The sequence below is a fragment of the Hyperolius riggenbachi genome, chromosome 12 (assembly GCF_040937935.1).
Source record: "Hyperolius riggenbachi isolate aHypRig1 chromosome 12, aHypRig1.pri, whole genome shotgun sequence".
NCBI lineage: Eukaryota > Metazoa > Chordata > Amphibia > Anura > Hyperoliidae > Hyperolius > Hyperolius riggenbachi.
The window spans coordinates 96,186,377-96,207,412 of NC_090657.1; the positions used below are offsets into that span (position 1 = coordinate 96,186,377).

At 45.8% G+C, this 21,036-nt stretch overlaps 1 protein-coding gene across 1 annotated transcript in view; it reads left to right on the forward strand.

Moving 5' to 3' along the window:
* Positions 1–1,224: 1,224 nt before the first annotated feature.
* YWHAB (tyrosine 3-monooxygenase/tryptophan 5-monooxygenase activation protein beta) overlaps positions 1,225–21,036 on the forward strand; it is a 53,284-nt gene continuing 33,472 nt past the window's right edge. Inside the window, exon 1 of the mRNA XM_068263260.1 lies at positions 1,225–1,365. The gene's annotated coding sequence lies outside the window, so the exon portion shown is untranslated. The remainder of the gene's footprint in view (positions 1,366–21,036) is intronic.

A 21,036-nucleotide genomic window follows, 5' to 3' on the forward strand; every position in this document is an offset into this window, starting at 1 on the left:
GCGTTTATTTTGTGCTGTCATGTTGCGTATTGCGTTTATCTTGTGCTGACATATTGCCCATTGCGTTTATTTTGTGCTGACATGTTGCCCACATTGCGTTTATTTTGTGCTGACATGTTGCGTATTGCGTTTATTTTGTGCTGACATGTTGCCCCCATTGCGTTTATTTTGTGCTGACATGTTGCCCACATTGCGTTTATTTTGTGCTGACATGTTGTCCACATTGCGTTTATTTTGTGCTGACATGTTGCCCACATTGTGTTTATTTTGTGCTGACATGTTGCCCATTGCGTTTATTTTGTACTGACATGTTTGCCCGCATTGCGTTTATTTTCTGGTGTCTGGGGTAACTGTTGCTGCATTTATTATTTAATGGTCATAGTTGGCTATGTTTGCTGCTTTGGGGTTACGGTACACTATTAAATAGCATCACACAGTTTCTGCACACCCATGATGCGAAACCTTGTTTGACCACATCATGGCGTAAACACTGCTTTCTTATGCCTCCGTTACATCATTATGTTCGCTCCGCCCATACAATTGTCATTTTTCGGCCGCAGCCCCCCCGGTTTTTGGCTCAAGCATCACCCCCAAAAATGCCCCCCCCCCCCCCCCCGAACCGACAAAAATCTGGTCTCTCCAGCTCTGCAGGAACGGACCATGGAACCGTATGTTCCGTTGGCAAATGCTAATGTGAACCGGGCCTGCACAATTGTGCGTTTTGACAAATGCATTTTCACAGTAGCATGTGATTTCGAATTACATGCATGTGCAAGAAAAGTAGTGCGGGCACTATCTTTTCTGATGCTTTGCATGCGTAAAGCACGCAGCTGACCCATAGGAAAATCAATGCAGGACACACTGCCAGACATATCACCTGCCCAACACCACTCACACCCGTACTTATTATATTTATATGCGGTACTGGTCCAGCTTTCTATATACTAATTGGGTTTAATCAGTACTGAACCGGATTTGCTAGACTGAGGTATTCCGACTGACGGAGCAGCTGGGGAGACACACAGAGCACGGCCCCACTAGACGTGGATATCATGGCATATACATAGGATAACGTTACATAATGATGCGGGCTGACCCTTCCCGCCCAGACACACTTCCTCCCTCTCCCCTTCACACGGCGCTGACGTCACTGCAGTCGCTATGGTGATACAGAAGGTTCACTCCCCGCTCTACCCCCAGGGACGCCGCCAGTCCCGCTCTGAGGAGGGGCGGGGTTATTGGGAAGCGGAAGTGGCGGCTGGAACGGAAGTTGAACGGCGTTGAATCCGCAGGAGAGTGCAGGGAGGAAGCTGAGCTCGCCCGAGTGTGTGTGTGGAAGCCGTGTCCCCGGAGCGTGATCTTCAGGTGCAGGCGGGCGGGGTACAGTGGGCGGCGGGAATGGCTGAGATTGCTGCGGTGATCGCGGCCTGTTGTGTGTCGGAGCTCCATCATTCATCCTGCACTGACTCAGCTTGCTCTAGTCATATCATCGTGTGAATCGACTGTGCAGCCATCGCCTACCCAATGGGCGACATGTCACCCTGCTGCTGTCATTGTGTCCTTGTGCCATCCCTCCCGCTGCACTGCATTGTCTGCTGCATACTCCTCGTGCGGGGAGAGGGGGGAAGGGATGTCGTCCTCTCACAGGAATGGGTGGCTCTCTGCTGCTAGGAAGGGATGGCCTGCTGACATGTGCTGGTGGGCCCTGTCAGCCTGCAGGAAGGGATGGCCTCATTTTATGTGTTCGCTGTCTGCTGGCATGAAGGGTTGGCCTCCGCATAGGGGCCCCGTCTGATGGAGGAAAGGGATGGCATCCCCTCATAAGCTTTCTCTGCTCGCATAGAGCAGAGATGGCCGATTTTCGCAGGGGGTTCTTATCTGCTGAAAGGAAGGGATGACCTTCTCGTTTAGGTCCCTTGTCTGCTGGGAGGAAGTAATAGTCTCCTATAGTCTCACGGGAGTGGAGGGTCCCCTGATTGTTATGGGGAGGGGATGATTTCTCATTGGGGTCGGGAGACGGAGATAAAGGGATGGATGTCTTTTCTAGGCATTCTATGTCTAGTGAGAAAGGGGTGGCCTACTCTCACAGAGATCATTTGAAGGGATGGCCTCTTGTAGTTGTCACCTGTCCACTTAGATTGTTGTGGCCTGATTTTAATTGGGTCTTCTACTTGCTCTGCATATCTTTTAATGTGTCTCTTGCCTGTTCAGAAAAGGAGGTGGCATCCTCTCCTTGGAATCACCTGTCTGCTTAGGGAAAGGGGTGACCGCCTCCCCTAGGTGGTCCCCTGTTGGCTCAGAATAAGGGTTGACATCTCTTAGGGGTTCCCTGAATGCTTGGGGAAAGAGTTAACCTCACTCAGGGGCCCCCTGTCTTTTCTGGGAAAGGGGTGACCACCTGTTGTATGGCACCATTTTTTTTGGGGGGGGGGGGAGAGGAGGTTGGATTGCTTCCTCTTAACTGACATCTCTTAAATTGACATCTTTTCACCTCGTCAGACAATCAACCGATAGTTTGAAGAGGTGAAAAGATGGCCAGCAATATATGGGTTCACCTGTCTGGAATTTATTTATTGTATTTATAAAGCGCCAACATATTACGCAGCGCTGGACATTAGTTAAGGTTACAGACAATATTTAGGGGTGACATACAGCAATATGACAATACAGGAATACAAGAAAAAACAGATCACACAGCACAGTATGAGTACCAGGTAATGCTAAATCAGTCACGGGATGGGAGCATGGAGTTTAGGCAAGTTGGTTCACTCAAATGCATAGCATTGAACTGAGGATTGACCTGTTATAAGGGCCCAGTGGCTGCTAGGTTGAAGGGATTATTAGTTTGGGGTCTCTCCTGTAGGGGACATCTCTGAAGGAACAACATATGTCCTCTGCCTACTAGGTAAAGGTATGTCTTAATCTGTATTGGGGTGTCCTTTTTGCTGGGGAGAGGACAGTTATCCTTTCATAGCAGTGCCCTGTCTTCAAGGGGAAGGGTTGGCCACCTGTCATACAGGTATGCTGGCACAGTGTGTAGATGTTGGCATTCATGTAAAAAGGGTGTCGAGAAAAGCCGCTAGTGGAATATTGGTGAAAGTACCAGTGCTACGCTGTTGTAGTCAGTTGCTTATTCCATTTTTTTTTTTTTTTATTAACTCCTAACCCTGTTTTTACAAGAGCCATCCGTCTACCAATCCCTAACAGACCCTCCAATGCAAGGTCCACTGATGACTAAATCTAACCCTATCCTCAGATGAACTCTCCCTCTACCAATGCCCTACTCTACAGAACTCCCTTACCTACCGCAAAATCTGTCCAATTTCTTTAATGCTGCAAACCTATGTCTAGCTCCTAAATTACGTTACCGTTGTTATAAGCAGGCAGAAGGTATTATTTTTTACAAAACGGTTTTTCTACCTTTTTATAAGCAGGGGCAAACAATAGCTGCAATCCAGTGTCCCTGATGCCAGGCACTGGCAATAGCCACAATTTAGTGCTTACCGGAACCTCTGGCACCTAATTTTTTTTTCTAGTAGTTGCCGGCATAGCCACAAATAGCATTGTGGTCGATGCAACGTCCATTTTACTAGGCAGCTATTGGCACCTAAATTACTTGGCTCCTGGAAATGTGTCAGTTAAATCATGGCAACCATGATTGGCACAGTTGTTAGCTGCATACAATAAGCATCTCATTGGCCATTTCTAGTTATAAGACTCTTAAAGTATACCTGACCTGAGGCATTAATTGTTTTTTTCGCTCCTTATTCCCCCAGGTCCTCATAATCGCACCTTAAAAAAGGTGTGATTATGAAGTCCAGACTTTAATGGAAGTGAATGGGGTGGAAGGTGATAAGAGGCAATATTGGGACAAACCTGCCTCTTCTGGTCCTACATTTTGACTTTACATAAAGCCACTTTTTTTTTTTTTTTTTTTTTGAAGTGTACCAGAGGCGCTGACACCGCTCCGCTTCCTCCAGCCTCATAAGCACCGCTGAGTACCTTGCTTTCCTCCTGTGCGCTTCCGTTAAGCCGTAATCAGCCCCAGTAACTGGCTAAGTCACGTCAGTTGGGGTCACATTGACCTTCCCTACTTTGTAGATGGGATAGTAGCTGTGGGAAAGATCAATTAAATGCAAATTAACTTATGGTTTATTGCTCATGTAATCTCAACTGAATATTATAGCTTGACTATGACAATTTAAAGTGCCCTATGGGGTACACGGACCATGCAATGTGTTTTCCAGTAAAGAAAAATGAGAGAGCGGTCCAGGGATCAGCTCAGGGAACCAGATACTCCGAGAAGGGTTTAGGTCATAGAGCCTTCCCACTCCTCTCACGGTCCACTTGTTCCAGCGCCGGCTCCTCCGTTACACTCTCCCACCGCAGGAGGCTTTGGAAGTCTTCGGGGGCCCGAATGCGCCTGAATATGGCGACTGCGCATGCTCAGTATGGAGCGACCTCTCTTTGGAAATGTCCGGGCTCCCGAAGCTGCAGAGAGCAGTTTCCAACTCATTGGTCAGAGACTGCAAGCGGTGGCACCCGTAGGAGGAATGGGAAGGCTCTATACCCTCTCCCTGAAAATAAGCCCTAGCTGAATTTTGAGCATTCTTGAAATATAAGCCCTACCTTGAAAATAAGTCCTAGCGAAAGTTGGAGGAGGAAGAGGCAGCCAGCAAGCAGGGACACAGCTGTGTGGTGCCGATCGGGCACCAGTCCTGTCATTCCAGCACACAGCAAGGTTATCAGCTGTGTGCAGGGATGACAGGGAAGGTGCCTGATCAGTACAGTAGCATACCTTCAAATCCAGGAACAGCACTGTGCAAAGGAACTGGAAGTGTTCTGCTGAGACACTTCCTGATAGAAATGACATCCCCTGAAAATAAGCCCTAGCCCATCTTTTGGAGCAAAAAATATAAAGCTAGGTACACACCATACAATTTTCTGGCAGATTATCCTGCCAGATCGATTTCCAAAACGTCTGATCTGAATTTTGAATGATCTTTCGATTTTCTGATCGTTGAATCGTTTTCATCGTTTTTTTCAATGATTTTTCATAGAACTGAATGAAAATTGATTGGTAAATCAAAAAATTGATTGAAATTCAGATCAGATATGTTGGAAATAATTGGTCTGGCAGGTAAATCTGCCAGAAAAATGTATGGCGTTTACCTAACATTAGACACTTATTTTTGAAGAAACACGGTAGGGCTAAGAGCCTGCCTTCTCCTTAGGTGAGTTAATTTTTTTTTTATTATATGCTTCACTCTCTTTAACCACTTAAGGACAAGCTGACTTATAAAAACGTCCTGCTAGAGCCTGTTAATGGCTCCAGGACGTTTTTATAAGTCAGAGTGCTGCTGCCGCTGTGCGCGTGCAGGCGAAGAAAAAACACCAAAGAAAAAATACACCTTTATTTCCAAATACTATATTGTCACCATACTTTGCACTAGGGACATAATTAAAATGTTGTGATAACCAGGACAAATGGGCAGATAATGTGTGGGTTTTATGTACAGTAGCAGTGTTTACCGTATATACTTGCAAGCAAGCTGAATTTTTGACCCCCCAAAAGTGGGCCAAAAGTTGGGGGGTTGGCTTGCTTGCGAGTCATGTCCTCCCGGCCGCCGCTACTATTACCTTACCGGCGGCCTCTAATATTCCCCTCTCCGTCTCTCCGTGCAGGCATGTAAATAGTTCGCAGCAGCTCGCCCTACGGCGGCTGCTGTGTGATGACGGAGGAAGCGTAGAGAGAGCGGTTCCCATAGTAACGGCGATACATATCGCCGCTACAGGAAGCCGCTCTCTATGCTTCCTCTGTCATCACACAGCAGCCGCCGTAAGGCGAGCTGCTGCGAACTATTTACATGCCTGCACGGAGGGACGGGGAGGGGAATATTAGAGGCCGCCGGTAAGGTAATAGCGGCGGCGGCGGCGGTGGTGGTGGCGGCGGGGGGGGGGGGGGAGGGAGGGAGGAAACTAACTACCTACCTACCAACACTGAGCACTATACTGGGGCACTATGCTAGCTATACTGGGCACTATACTACCTATACTGAGCACTGCTAGCTATACTGGGCACTATACTACCTATACTGAGCACTATGCTAGCTATACTGAGCACTATACTAGCTATACTGAGCACTATACTGGCTATACTGGGCACTATACTGGCTATACTGAGGCACTACCTACCCATACTGGGCACTATACTGGCTATACTGGGACACACTGGGGGGATCACGCGGCCAGCATTTCCTACCCCCGGCTTATGAGGGTCAATCATTTTTTCCTGGTTTTTCGGGTAAAAGTGGGGGGGTCGGCTTGCTTGCGAGTATATACGGTATATTAAAACTATAGGGGGTGAAATTTAAAAAAAATAGTTTTTCCTTGTTTTTCCCTTTTTTTAAAATGCATAGAAAATAATTACTGAAAACAAATATCAACCCCAAAAAGCCTAATTGGTGGTGAAAAAAACAAGGTATAGATCACTTCATTAGGATTAGTAGTGATTAAGCTATTGGCAAATGAAAGGAATGAGCACTGAAAGGTGAAAATCGCTCTTGTCCGTTAGGGTAAAAAACACTTTGGGGTGAACTGGTTAACCACCTTAGCGGTATGGACGAGCTGAGCTCGTCCATTACCGCCAGAGGGTGCCACTCAGGCCCTGCTGGGCCGATTTCGCTGAAATCAAAAGCAGCACACGCAGCCGGCACTTTGCCAGCCGCGTGTGCTGCCTGATCGCCGCCGCTCTGCGGCGATCCGCCGCAAGCAGCGGCGAAAGAGGGTCCCCCCAGCCGCCTGAGCCCTGCGCAGCCGGAACAAATAGTTCCGGCCAGCGCTAAGGGCTGGATCGGAGGCGGCTGACGTCAGGACGTCGGCTGACGTCCATGACGTCAGGACGCTTGTCGCCATGGCGACGAAGTAAGCAAAACACGGAAGGCCGCTCATTGCGGCCTTCCGTGTTACTTCTGGTCGCCGGAGGCGATGAGATGAGATTAAAAACTCATTCAAGGCTATAGAAAACTCATTGTGAGCAATTCACTTTTAAACTTCTCTAGTTTCCACTTTCACACCCGTTAAATTCTACTCTATACAGTCCATATTTGCAACCTAACCAGTATTTGGTGATTTTTGTAAACCAGAACCTATAGATCTAAACAGAATCGGCTTTATTCGGCTTTATTCGCCGAGCATGACTGGGTCGTGTCTAGTATTGGTTTTGGACATAAAGGAAGTAAGATGTAGCACAATTAATCGCAATGTGGCAGTATAGGCGTGAGTCATTTTATCCATAACCAGTATTATCAATAATGCCATGGATGCAGCAGCTGCAAGGAGGAAACGGAGGGGGGGTAAAGAGAATTCAGGAGTTTGATAGCAGATGAGAGAAAGTGTTCTTATGTCTTGAGGTCTCGGTGGAAATGGCTCAAAACCTCCAGCCTGATGGGAACCAACTGAAGAAACAGTAACCTGGGACTAAGGGACCATTGGCAATCCTAATTGCGCTGGAGCAAAACCTGGAGTTTTGGGGGAAGCATTTTCCCAGTGATCCTTTCTGCAATTTGTATCTGTCACTAGCAGAGGAGCTGGCATACCAGACCTGGATAGACTAACAGAGGATGCCAGAGTAGAAGGACCTTTCATGAGCCATACTGAACATTTTTAGTTAGTAAAGGAAGAATAGACTCTGCTGGGCTTTCTTCTAGGTAGAGGCGGTGTTGGGCTTTGCAGCTCATGGCATCAGAGATGGTTGTGCCCTGGAGGTGGACACTGAATACTCTTTTTCGACTTCAGCACCATCAATGTAGATTATAGGTGGGTTAGGGGCATGCTTTTTTTAAGTTGATGATCATCTCGATGTTTTTGGCTGTGTTGCGGATGAGCTTGTTGTTTTTTACACCAGTGGTATTCTGTCACCCTCCTGACGGTAGTTACAAGGCTAACAGGCAGATAGTGTTTGAAGTCTGAGTGAATGTCCAGAAGGAGGATCCTAGCGTACGAGTCTGATCTATCCAGGTGGTCCGTGATGAGCTCCAGGCAGATATTGATGGCATCTTCAGTGGACCAGTTTACTATATACGCAAACAGAATTGGGTGCCGGAGGACCGATTGTAGATTGCTTAAGGAACAAGACCAAAGATTCAAGTCTTCGCTGCGACAGATTTGTGTCAGGGGCCACTTGTTTTTTGGGATCAGGGATGACTGTGGACTTAAAACACATGGGGACCTTGCCATCAAGTATTGACTTGGCATAGATAGAGGTGAGGATGGGAACCAGCTGCCATGAGCAAGTTTTCAGGCAGGCTGAGACCACATTAGGGCCTGAGGCTTTCCTAACGTTTAACATTGACAGGTGGTGCAGCACATCGGTGCCAGAAGGGGCACACTGCCAGAAGGAGAGAGCTTGGGCTTGGATCATTTTCATTGGAGGGGTGGGGGATGGCAGAAGGCTAATTAGGTGCATATGCCAGGATTATTCTTGTTGGTGCTTTTAGTTAGGATAGATTGCCCCTTCTTAACTGACATAGGGAAAAATCTAGAGAGGTACTCACATTTTTTTTTCTTCTTCACTATTACTCCCATGTTGGATTCGTATTTAATCTTCCCCTTTTTTGTAGGGGGGGAGGGGGTAGGTAAAGCTGATCTGGGGAGGGTTTTTACATGTTCAGTCTGTACCCCTTTCCACATTGGTCCATGTGAATGAGTATTATAATTTCTCTTCCTGTCTTAAAAGCACAGCATCGTAGCTGTGAAGTCGGCTCAAATTATTGAAAAATTAAATGAGAGTTGAAATTAGAAATGCTGTTTAACGCAAGTTGGACATGTTAATATTGAATTGGGAGCCAGTGTGTCCAAACCAGTAGCCACCAGGATTTTTGTAGCCATTTCTATAACCATTCCAGAAAACGCCTATGTTAAGTCAGTGCCTTGAGTCTTGGCTCTTAAAATTGTAAAGCCAGGATTGGACAAATACTAAGTGATTAACCACCCTGGCGTTCAATCTCCCCAGGATTTCCGTGCAAAAAGTTTCATTTTCCAATAATTTTCAACCCTTTTTTTTTTTTTTTTTTTGTTCTTTTGCAATCAATTTTTTTTTAATATTGAATTCAATACAGGTTATTGTACTGAATTCAATAAAGTGTTTTGCTGCAAGATGTTGACGACGCTGTGTGTCCCTGGTGTCAACGCCGATCGGTGGGGGACTTGTCATCGGCGAGGGAGAAGCAAAATCCGCCAAGGGACATGGAAGAAGGCACTGGGGAAGCTATCAGAGGTATGCGACGAGGGATCAGCACGCCAATGGTGAGTATAAGACCCAGATGTGAAGCCAGGTATATAGGTAGCCAGATGTAAGGGTAGGCAGGTGTATAGGGTAGCCAGGTGTATAGCCAGACGTATAGGGAGCCAGATGTAAGGGTAGTCAGGTGTATAGCCAGAATGTATAGGGAGCCAGATGTAAGGGTAGCCAGATGTGTCGTCCCCCCGGTCTGAAGCCCTTTGAAGTCTACTCACCCGAGGGCTCTCTCCTGCAGCAGCAGCACTTCCTCCTCCATCACCAAAGTCTCATTCTCTGTGTAGTTGCATTACGAGGCTTGGTGACGTCACCAAGCCTTGTAATGTAACTACACAGACCGGGACTTCGGCAATGGAGGAGGAAGTGCTGCTGCTGCCGCAGGAGAGCCCTCTGGTGAGTAGGCATCAAAGGGCTTCAAATCGGGGGGTTGAAGAAGAGGGAGAGAGGCCACCCACAGCCCGCCCGCATAGAAGGGGACTCCCCACCCTGCACAAAAGGGGAACACCTCCCGCATAGAAGGGGTAGCCCCCGCTGATCTGTTCCGCTGCCCAGGGATTCCCAAGGGTGGCTGGATGCTTGTTCTGCACGCTGTGGGTAGCACAGATCGCTACCCATTGCATGCTGACAGGCATCCAGCCATCCTGGGGAATCCCTATGAGGGAAAAGTGAAGCCAGCGGGGCAGACAAACAGGAAATCTCCCTGGCGGTATTGACAAGCCTGGCTCGTCATTACCACTTTCAGCATGTTTCTGCTGAAGCGGGCTTGGCCTGCGAAACGCGTTGCACCTTTGGGGTACCCTATAATAAATGTATTTAATACTATTCAGACAGTATTTCGTGTCTGCTTTCTAAAGGTAAGCCCACCGCTTCCTCCAAGCAATTTTTAAGAATTTTATCCTGCTGGCGCCTCTGTTCTTCATACTGAAATATTATTTCCACCCCTGGTGGAGGGGAATACTACCCCCTATTTTTCCTGTCTACAGAGAGCGACTTTTTAACCTTGAGTGAGGACAGGTCTAATCTCACCTGCGTATACAGTGGTTGCCTGAATGGTAACCCATGTTTGTGAGTATATTTCTTCAGGGCTGTGGAGTCGGTCCAAAAATCCTCCGACTCCTCAGTTTAGGATTACTCCGACTCCACGACTCCGACTCCTCTAATTTGCATATTACAATTTTGTTGATTAAAAGTATGTAACATGAAATTCGTCTCTTGACTGCCAACGCTTAGGAATTTTACAAGACAACTGAAGTGAGAAGGATATGTAGACTACTATATTTATTCCCTTTAGACTAAAACTAGTCCTTGGTAAGAGTACTTGTAAAAGGTACAAACCGGAACAAAGAACATCTATCAGGCCCTAGGCAATGTAAGTGTGGGTACATGTAAGAATGATGTGCAGGTACTCTGCAGGGGAATGAGGAGATTGTAAACAGACAACACCTCTGTGTTCAATGTGCACAGCATTCTCAGTGGATTCCCTGCAGCTCTGTGGGGAGTGCATATGTAGAGTATAGTACTACTGTGTAACAAAGTAAACCTGAGACAGATGAAATTAAAGTTTTATACATACCTGGGGCTTCCTCCAGCCGCCTTCAGGATAATCAGTCCCTCGTTGTCCTCCTCCACCACCTAGATCTTCTGCTATGAGTCCAGGTACTTGAGCCAGTCGGGCGTAGTGCGCATGCACACACTCTGCCGCCAGGAGCATACTACACCTGTGCAGCACAATTGCGCAGGTGCAGAATGTTCCTGGCTGTGGGAGCGGCATGCGGCCGGACAGCGCTGACTGGCTGAATTACCAGAACTCATAGCAGAAGATCCGGGTGGTGGAGGACAGCGAGGGACTGATTAGCCTGAAGGGGGCTGGAGGAAGCCCCAGGTATGTATAAAACTTTACTTTTCATCCGTCTCAGTTACCCTTTAATTTGTAGTCACCAAACCAAATTTTAACAACATATCACATTATTTGATTTCATCAGCAAAGGGAGTGCATACATTTGCATAAATCCGCATCAATGCAGAATTATTTCCATCTCGTTGACCATCTCTATTAGTGACATAGCTACACATCAGGCTTTATTCTTACAGCATAGATGTTATTTAGTATATATAAGAGATTCCTGTGTACACATCATATATACAGTCACAATCAGATATGTATATCTGACCTTAAAAATACGGGGACTGCTTTATTGAAGCAGCACAAGTAACTAATTTTGATTGGTTTATTTCATTTTTGTGGACTAAGCACAGCTATTACTGTATATATACATTATTTTTAATGACTATTATCTGAGAAATAGAACATTTTATCATATTTTCTATTTTAATTACAGTTACAAATTCATTAGGAGTTGCAGTCGGTGCATTTTTTTCCCGACTCCAGGCACCCAAAATTGCCCGACTCCACGACTCCGACTCCACGACTCCGACTCCACAGCCCTGTATTTCTTCTCACTGATCATTTACCCCTTGTTTATAGCATACTACACCATATTGGGCTCTCGGTTCTCTATTTTTTTTATTTAGATATTCACCTGTATGTCTACATGGTAAAAATGTGAACCGGCGCACTCTAGTTGGCTCCGCCAACATGTTTCATCATTCCAGACTCGTCAGGAGCATATCTGTTCAATGGTCCTGGCTCCTATTTAAAGGGAACCTTAACTGAGAGGGATATAGATGTTTCATTTTTAAACCATACCAGTTGCTTGTCAGTCCTGCTGATCTCTGGTTGCAGTATTGGCTGAATCGCACACCTGAAACAAGCATGCAGCTAATCCAGTCTGAATTCAGTCAGGGCACCTGATCTGCATGCTTGTTGATCGGCTATGGCTAAAAGTATTAGACACAGGATCAGCAGGAGAGTCAGGCAACTGGTATTATTTTAGAAGGAAAACTCCATATCCTTCTCAGTTTAGGTTCCCTTTAAAGAGGAGCTGTCAGCCATACTATCTCAGAGAAAAAACACACATCTATATACAGTGGCTTGCAAAAGTACTTGGCCCCCTTGAAGTTTTCCACATTTTGTCATGTTACTGCAACAAACATGAATCCATTTTATTGGAATTCCACATGAAAGACCAATACAAGTGGTGAGAAGTGGACTGAAAATCCTACATGGATCCAAACATTTTTACAAATCAATAACTGCAAAGTGGAGTGTGCGTAATTATTCAGCCCCCTTTGGTCTGAGTGCTGTCAGTTGCCCATAGACATTGCCTGATGAGTGCTAATGGATAAATAGAGTGCACCTGTGTGTAATCTAATGTCAGTACAAATACTGCTGCTCGGTGACGGCCTCAGAGGTTGTCTAAGAGAATCATGGGAGCAACAACGCCATGAAGTCCAAAGAACACACCAGACAGGTCAGGGATCAAGTTATTGAAAAATTGAAAGCAGGCTTAGGCTACAAAAAGATTTCCAAAGCCTTGAACATCCCACGGAGCACTGTTCAAGCAATCATTCAGAAATGGAAGGAGTATGGCACAACTGTAAACCTACCAAGACAGGCCGTCCACCTAAACTCACAGGCCGAACAAGTAGAGTGCTGATCAGAAATGCAGTCAAGAGGCCCATGGTGACTCTGGAAGAACTGCAGAGATCTACAGCTCAGGTGGGGGAATCTGTCCATAGGACAGCTTTTAAGTTGGCCTTAATGGAAGAGTGGCAAGAAGAATGCCATTGTTAACAGAAAAGCATAAGTCCAATTTTCAGTTTGCCGCAAACATGTGGAAGAAGGTGCTCTGGTCAGATGAGACCAAAATGGAACTTTTTGGCCAAAATGCAAAACGCTGTGTGGCGGAAAACCAGGGCTGTGGAGTCGGTACAAAAATTCAGACTCCCTAGTTTAGGATTCCTCCGACTCATCTAATTTGCATATTACAATCTTGTTGATTGTAAGTATGTAACATGAAATTCGTCTCTTAACTGCCAACGCGTAGGAATTTTAAAAGACAACTGAAGTGAGAAGGATATGGAAACTGCCATATTCCCTTTAGTCATAGACTAAAACTAGTCCTTGGTAAGAGTACTTGAAAAAGCTACAGGCCGGAACAAAGAACATCTATCAGGCCCTAGGCAATGTAACTGTGGGTACATGTAAGAGCAGTGTTCTCCCCAGGCTCTTTTAGCCGGGTGCTCCACCCGGCTAGATTTGGTGACCACCCGGCTGTCATCGGCTCACCTCCTCCTATGCTGTAAGCACAGTTGCCCTGCATTTTCAACTCGCCCCACACGGCTACTTTTTCATGCCACCCGGCTATTTCATGCCACCCGGCTGGAAAAAAATTCTGGGGAGAACACTGAAGAGTGATGTGCAGGTACTTTGCAGGGGAATAAGGAGTTATTACACATTCTTCATGCACAATCTGAACCAGGTTTATGGGTGATAGACAACACCTAAGTGTTCAATGTGCACAACATTCTCTGTGGATTCCCTGCAGCTCTGTGGAGAGTGTATATGTAGAGTATAGTACTACTGCGTAACAAAGTAAACCTGAGACAGATAAAATTAAAGTTTTATACATACCTGGGGCTTCCTCCAGCCCCCTTCAGGCTAATTGGTTCCTCGCTGTCCTCCTCCGCCACCTAGATCTTCTGCTATGAGTCCGTCTGGCATAGTGCGCATGCACACACTCCGCCGCCGGGAACGTACTACACCTGCACAGCACTATTGTGCAGGTGCAGAACACTCCTGGCTGTGAAAGCAGCATGCGGCCGGACTGCGCTGACTGGCTGAATTACCAGGACTCATAGCAGAAGATCCAGGTGGTGGAGGTGGACAGCGAGGGACTGATTAGCCAGAAGGAGGCTGGAAGAAGCCCCAGATATGTATAAAACTTTTTTTCACCCGTCTCAGGTACCATTTAATTCGTAGTCACCAAACCAAATTTTAACATTTCAAATTATTTGATTTCATGAACAAAAAGAGTGCATACATTTGCATAAATCAGAATCAACGCAGAATTATTTCCATCTCATTGACCATCTCTATTAGTGACACAGCTACACATCAGGCTTTATACTTACAGAAGAGAAGTGTTAGAAATGGAAGAGAAATGTTAGGAATGGAATGATTATACTAAGCTACAATGTAATAGATGAAGCCGCCGGCTTTCCAACTGCCGACTCCAGCCCCCCAACACCCCCCCCCCCCCTCTCCTCTCCCTGCCTCCTATACAATATACAGAGCAGCCGGGGACACACGGAGAGTCGTTCGTCGCGGCAGGGGAAGCAGAGCGGGGAGGCTGCAGACATTGCTTCTGCCAGCACCTGCTCTGCAGGAACGGCAGGATTCCCCTGCCGGGACGAACGACTCTCGGGGACATGCGTGTCCCCGGCTGCTCCGTATATTGTATAGGAGGCAGGGAGAGGAGAGAGGCGGGGGGAGGAGGAGGCAGTGCGAAATCCGGCGGCTTAATCTATTATATTGCCGCCGGCTATATTTCATTAAATTAACCAACTTCTAATACATTTGGCCGCAGCGAGACGGCCGTAAAATACATTGTAGCTTAGTGTAATCATTCCATTTCTAACATTGGCCGCTGCGCTGCGACCACTGGCCGGCCAGAACCCGAAGTGGCCACACTTCGGGTTCTGGCCGTAACATATATAAGAGATTCCTGTGCACACATTCCTATATACAGTCACAATCAGATGTGTATATCTGACTTTAAAAATACAGGGACTGCTTTATTTAAATTGTTTATGATGACTATTATCTGAGAAATAGAACATTTTATCACATTTTCTATTTTAATTAGTTTAAATTCATTACGAGTCGGAACATTTTTTTCCGACTCCACAGCCATGCGTAAAACTAACACTGCACATCACTCTGAACACACCACCCCCACTGTCAAAAATGGCGGTGGCAGTATCATACTCTGGGGGTGCTTCTCTTCAGCAGGGACAGGGAAGCTGGCAGAGTTGATGGGAAGATGGATGGAGCCAAATACAGGGCAATCTTGGAAGAAAACCTCTTGGAGTCTGCAAAAGACTTGAGACTGGGGCGGAGGTTCACCTTCCAGCAGGACAACGACACTAAACATAAAGCCAGGGCAACAATGAAACGGTTGAAAACAAAACATATCCATGTGTTAGAATGGCCCAGTCAAAGTCCAGATCTAAATCCAATTGAAAATCTGTGGCAAGATCTGAAAACTGCTGTTCACAAATGCTGTCCATCTAATCTGACTGAGCTGGAGCTGTTTTGCAAAGAAGAATGGGCAAGGATTTCAGTCTCTAGATGTGCAAAGCTGGTAGAGACATACCCTAAAAGACTGGCAGCTGTAATTGCAGCAAAAGGTGGTTCTACAAAGTATTTACTCAGGGGATGAATAATTACGCACACCCCTGCAGTTATTTGTAAAAAAAAGTTTGGAATCCTGTATGATTTCCGTGCCTCTTCTTACGTGTACACCACTTTGTATTGGTCTTTCAAGTGGAATTCCAATAAAATTGATTCAGGATTGTGGCAGTAATGTGACAAAATGTGGAAAACTTCAAGGGGGCCGAATACTTTTGCAAGCCACTGTATATATGTAGATTTATACTTGCTCTTAGATAACGTATGTTTTGCACTGTCCACGTTTTGATTTATTTTTCTGTAGTAAAAAAGAGAAAATCCTTCTTGGGATTCTCAATTTTAACTGTCTATCGTGAAGCCAATCCAGATGTAATTTCCTCCCTTACTCTCCTCTACCTGATTGTGTATGCATTGCCCGCCCTCCTCCCAGTCTTCAGGCACTTCCACCCAACTCTGCAATAGAAAGTGCATTGTCTCCGCATGACAAATAGTGGCCAATCAGAGAGGAACAGAGGTGTGGGAGGGTAAAACAGGATAGAAAGAGGCTTCAGCCAATCAGGCTGCATTAGTTGTTTGAGAAGAAGTAGGGAAGCAAAAAAGGACAACCCAGCATGTCCTGCAACTTCCTTTGTTGTACCAAATAAGAGTCAGGTAAACTGGGGAATGATCATTTATCAACAAGAAAAGTAGTAATGATTTTTTACTTTTGAATTGCCTGGTTAGCATCCTTATTACTGGTTTACCAGATAAAAATAAAGAATTGATTTTATTTTATGCCTGACAGTTATACTTTAAAGAAAGAAAAGACAGTTCCCACTGTCTCCTTAAGTTTAGTGACCACAGATACGCATGACGGGAGAGGTGACGTCGGCGGAAGAGGATGGAAGCGAGGGTACGGCGGTGCGCCTGAAAAGGCGGAAGACGCTGTCCCCACGCCATTAGAAGCCAACGATGGCGGCGCTTACAGTGGGCAGAGCAAGGCCTGCCCGAATGGAAAGCTAAAGGGGAACCAGCAAGGCAAAAAGCCCCTCTGATGAGGCCCGCATGACACAAGGGCTGTTAGGGCTGCCAACCTGGATCCACCACAGCACCCCAGCGGTCCAGGCCTCCACCCAGTCCACATCAGCCTGCACTAGGTCACGCAAGTATCCTGCACTGCCAGCTCCATGGCTCCTCGCATGCTCTTTTTTTGCTTTGCTCTGAGCTAGCTAACATAGTTGTGCATTTAGTCTGCTTGCAAGGCTTTGCTTTCTAATGCTGATACTCAGTGCCAGAATGGCTCAGATGAATTTTATGCACTTTTGCTTGAACCAATAAATGTGGTGAGATTTTTAAGTCTAGTGTGCCTACCAGTTTGTTCTCTCTATGGTGGATAATAATTACTGACTCGCGTGTTTGTCCACTACTGATAAACATATCTTTCCTTTCTTGAATTTAAATTGTGACCTGTCCATTTTAGGAAAAGGCACCATACTGGCATACATGTAAAAACGTTGCAGGGGAATTTGGGAACAGGGTGAAGCTAAAAGAGGGCTCATCCTGTCTTGCTATTCTGCCTATTTTCAAAACTATTTTCCTCACTGAACCTCTGTTGCCACCTCCCAAATTACTCATAACGGCCAATGGAAGCACCAAAACACAAATTGCCTATACTGGTGCTTTACACAGTGTCTGTTTACCTGACCTGAAAAGCAAGGATACAGATTCTTCCATCTTCAGTACATTATACAACATCATTTGTGTAGAAAGAACAATTGGGATGCCATGAAAATAAAAATGGAATTTAGCAATTTGCAAATCACGTAAACCGTGCATTTCCCTTAAAGGGCAACCGAGGTAACGTGACATGATAGACGTGTATGTACAGTGCCAAGCACACAAATAACTAGGCTGTGTTCCTTTTCTCTTTCTCTGCCTGAAAGTTAATTAGGTATGCAAGTGACAGTTTCTTTCCAGGTGGGGACTGGGTCTGGCTATAGCATAAGGGCTGGTTCAGACGGACGTTTGGAGGCGTCGCGTTCGTTGGCGTTGCGGCGGCAATGCGTTCGGGCTTTCAGCAGCGTTCGCGTTGCGTTTGGATGCAGTCGCGTTTTTTCTTCCTCTAGGGGAACATTACCCATCGCGGTTAACCGCCCCTGGAAGCAACATGTAGCTTCCAGGGGCTCCTTGAACGCCAGTGAAAATCGGGACCCAAACGCCACGTTAGTGTAAACGCGCGTAAAAGCTTGGTACAAACGCTCCCATTGACTTGAATGGGAGCGTTTACCGCCAAGCCCCGAACGCTGGCAGTAAACGCTCTGCAAGCGTCCGTCTGAACCAGCCCTTACCCTCACTGATAAGTAATTACAGCCATAAAACACTTTGTGGTCAGTAAATGGCTTCTGAGAGCAGGAAAAAGATAAAGGGTCAATTGATATTTAAGCTCTGCCCTACTTCAGTGAAGGTGTCATTGAGAACAGACAATGAAACAGTAAAAACTAGATTTTAAAAACAAAAATCATTTTGAGGAGGAAAGATGCAATTGTTTTTCTCATCTGTTTATTTTCACCTCAATGTCCTTTAAATTACTACTAAGAACACATGCCGGGGGAAATATCCCATTCCTGCTCAGTAGATTTTGTCGGCCCAATAGTTAACCTGTCTGAACCTGAAATTGTAGTTGCAATTAGCTATTCCCAGTCTGCTCATGCTGGAGTTGCACATCCTTATGTTCATATTAACGACTTGGCTTAGACCTCACCAAAACTGCCACACTCTTCTTGCAGATTTTCTATGCATTTCTAGTGTTCATGATATTCTAATGTCAGAATATAATGGATTCCAGGTGCAAGCTGGGTAATGGTGGCATGCTAATGCAATTATTTTTTTTCAAATCAGAACTCGGCCTTTGTTTCAGATTTCGTTTTGGCAAAACTGAGAAATAACATTTGTGCACGTTGTAACACAACTTGCCTTCACAATATTTTTAAATAGAACTGAATTAGGAGATGATACCAACATTTTCTTCTCTGTCTCTCTATGTATGCATGTGCTAATTTGTAAAAACAGGTTTTGAAAGGAGACATTGGGTTAGTGTGATTGGGTGGGGCATTGAATAGGAATAACATCTGCAACTCAAACTTGACAGGTAATTTTGGTGCAGGGCAGAGCCTTGTCATTTGGGCACTGGAAGCAATCCATGTAAAAAAGGCGCCAGGTACTGGCAAACACTACTAGCTACACAATCAACTAAGTGTTAAGTTGTGCGAGCTGGGGTGGTAGTTGGAGCAAGCGTTGTGCTCGAATCCCAGTGGGGCAAGAGTCCTGGTGTGTAACTTCAGAGGCTTTGCCCCATACCCAAAGTATCCAGTGCCTTTTTCAAATGCAGGCACTCTTGAGCCTTCTACACTCGCTAGAATAAACTTGGTCGAGGAGAGAATATGGCGTCTTTCCTGAGAATATATAGGGTGTGTAGAGCTGCCGCACAACATTGTTTGTTTAGCGATCTCCTGTCCTGTGGCAGGTCACTAAGCAACAAACGCAGCCATTTTGCTTCTATTTACCCGGTCGATGCTCACTTGCATATCAACTTGTTGTCCCTCCACCCCTGTCCACTGATGTACTTGGCTCAGCTATAACCAAGCACTGTCTTTACAGCACTTGTCCATGACCAGGTAATTATTAAGGGCAAGATGGGTAGAGTGTGCACATACTAAGATTTAGGCTATGCATTCACCAGAGCTATTCCCAGATGGATTGAGAAAAGGCCCTCTTTTCCTTGTATAGCGATCGCTCCATGTAAATCGGAAAATTTCTGCAGCCATCGCTTTTCCGGTCACAGCTCTGCTGTGAAAGCCTCCACATACGGTTCCATTGGTGCTACGCTTTGCCTTCATATTCCTCTCACTTCAAATGTCCTTGAACAGAGAAGCTCCTTCCTACACTCATCAGGAGCATGCCTGCGTGTTGGAGATGCACTCCTGAGGGATACACATGATTTCAAGCATTAGAAAGAGGGTGGGGATGGCTGATTGCTTGATCATGCTCCTGTTAGGGTTCGTATAGACGTACGATAAAGATCGTTCGTTACGAACGATTCGTGACGTTTACACGATATTCAAATTAGACGGAAAAGATCGTTCGTAATGAGCAATTGTGTACACACGTGAACGATTTAAGTATAAAGTACTGAATGACGAACGATTAAAAAATGCGTGCGCAAACGGAAGTGACGTTATGACAGGCAATAAGAACATGCGTTATCGGACGATCTTTGTACACACTGCAACGATTGAACGATTATCTTTCGAAAAAATCCGCCGGGTTGGATCGGTCGGATTGATCGATAACGGTCGTTATCGTCCCAAAAAACGATCGTTGGAAAATTTGGAGCACACGATTATCGGCCCAATTGTCGTTATCGTTCGTTTTTGAACGATCGTTATCGTACGTGTGTACTCAGCTTTAGCACATCTGAATGATCAGGAATGTCAGTTGGTCACATGACCTTACTAGAAGGCAGTGTATCTCCTTCTATGAAGGACAAAACCAGCAGTAGCACAATTCGTGATTTGCACTGCAGTTGATCAAAGGTTTTGCGTTCAGACACCTTAAAAGCTCTCCAGTGAACTTTTTTGTTTTTGTCCTTAGCTTAAAGGTAGACACAAATTATGTGCTTTTAATATTAGATGTTCAACTAGATGCAAAAAATGGCACTTTTCCCCCCCTTCATTGCCTTGGTAGTTTAAAACATTTGTAAGTCTTTTCTTTTACTAATTCAGGATTAGATGGAATGTCAGGTGATTGACAGCCTTATAGTGTAAACCTGCAGCAAGTCGTTCAAAGCTATTGGTAATGGGATTCCTGTATAGATAATAGACTAGATTTTTTGAAAAATGGCAGCACTTCCAAATGCTGGCTGATCCACTTCTAACTTAAAGAAGGGATTCTGTCCTGCAAAAGGCACTTTTACAATAGCTAGCAAATATTTTGTACCCCATCGTATGAATTAGTCAGGGGTCTAGTTAATATTTAATAATATTGACCATAATCAGTCTTTAAGATGGGTGATATTTTAAGAAACACTTGTTAAAGGGAAGGTCCGAGGGGGGAAAAAAAGCCACTTACCTCGGGCTTCTTCCAGCCCTGGCAGCCGATCTGTGCCCTCGCCGCAGCTCCGTTGGCGCCCGATCCCCTCCAGTGCAGATGCCGACCTCACCAGGTCGGCATCTTCATGCGGTTCACTGAGTCGCACTGACGTCATCCGGGCTGATCCGGGTCAATCCGGATGACATCAGCACGACTCTGAGAGCCGCTCGCGCAGTCGGCATCTTGCGCTAGAGGGGATTCTGGACCACCAGTTTGGAGCAGAGCTGCGGCGTGGGCACAGGACAGCTGGAGGGGGCTGGAAGAAGCCCCAGGTAAGTGGATTTTTTATTCTCCTCCT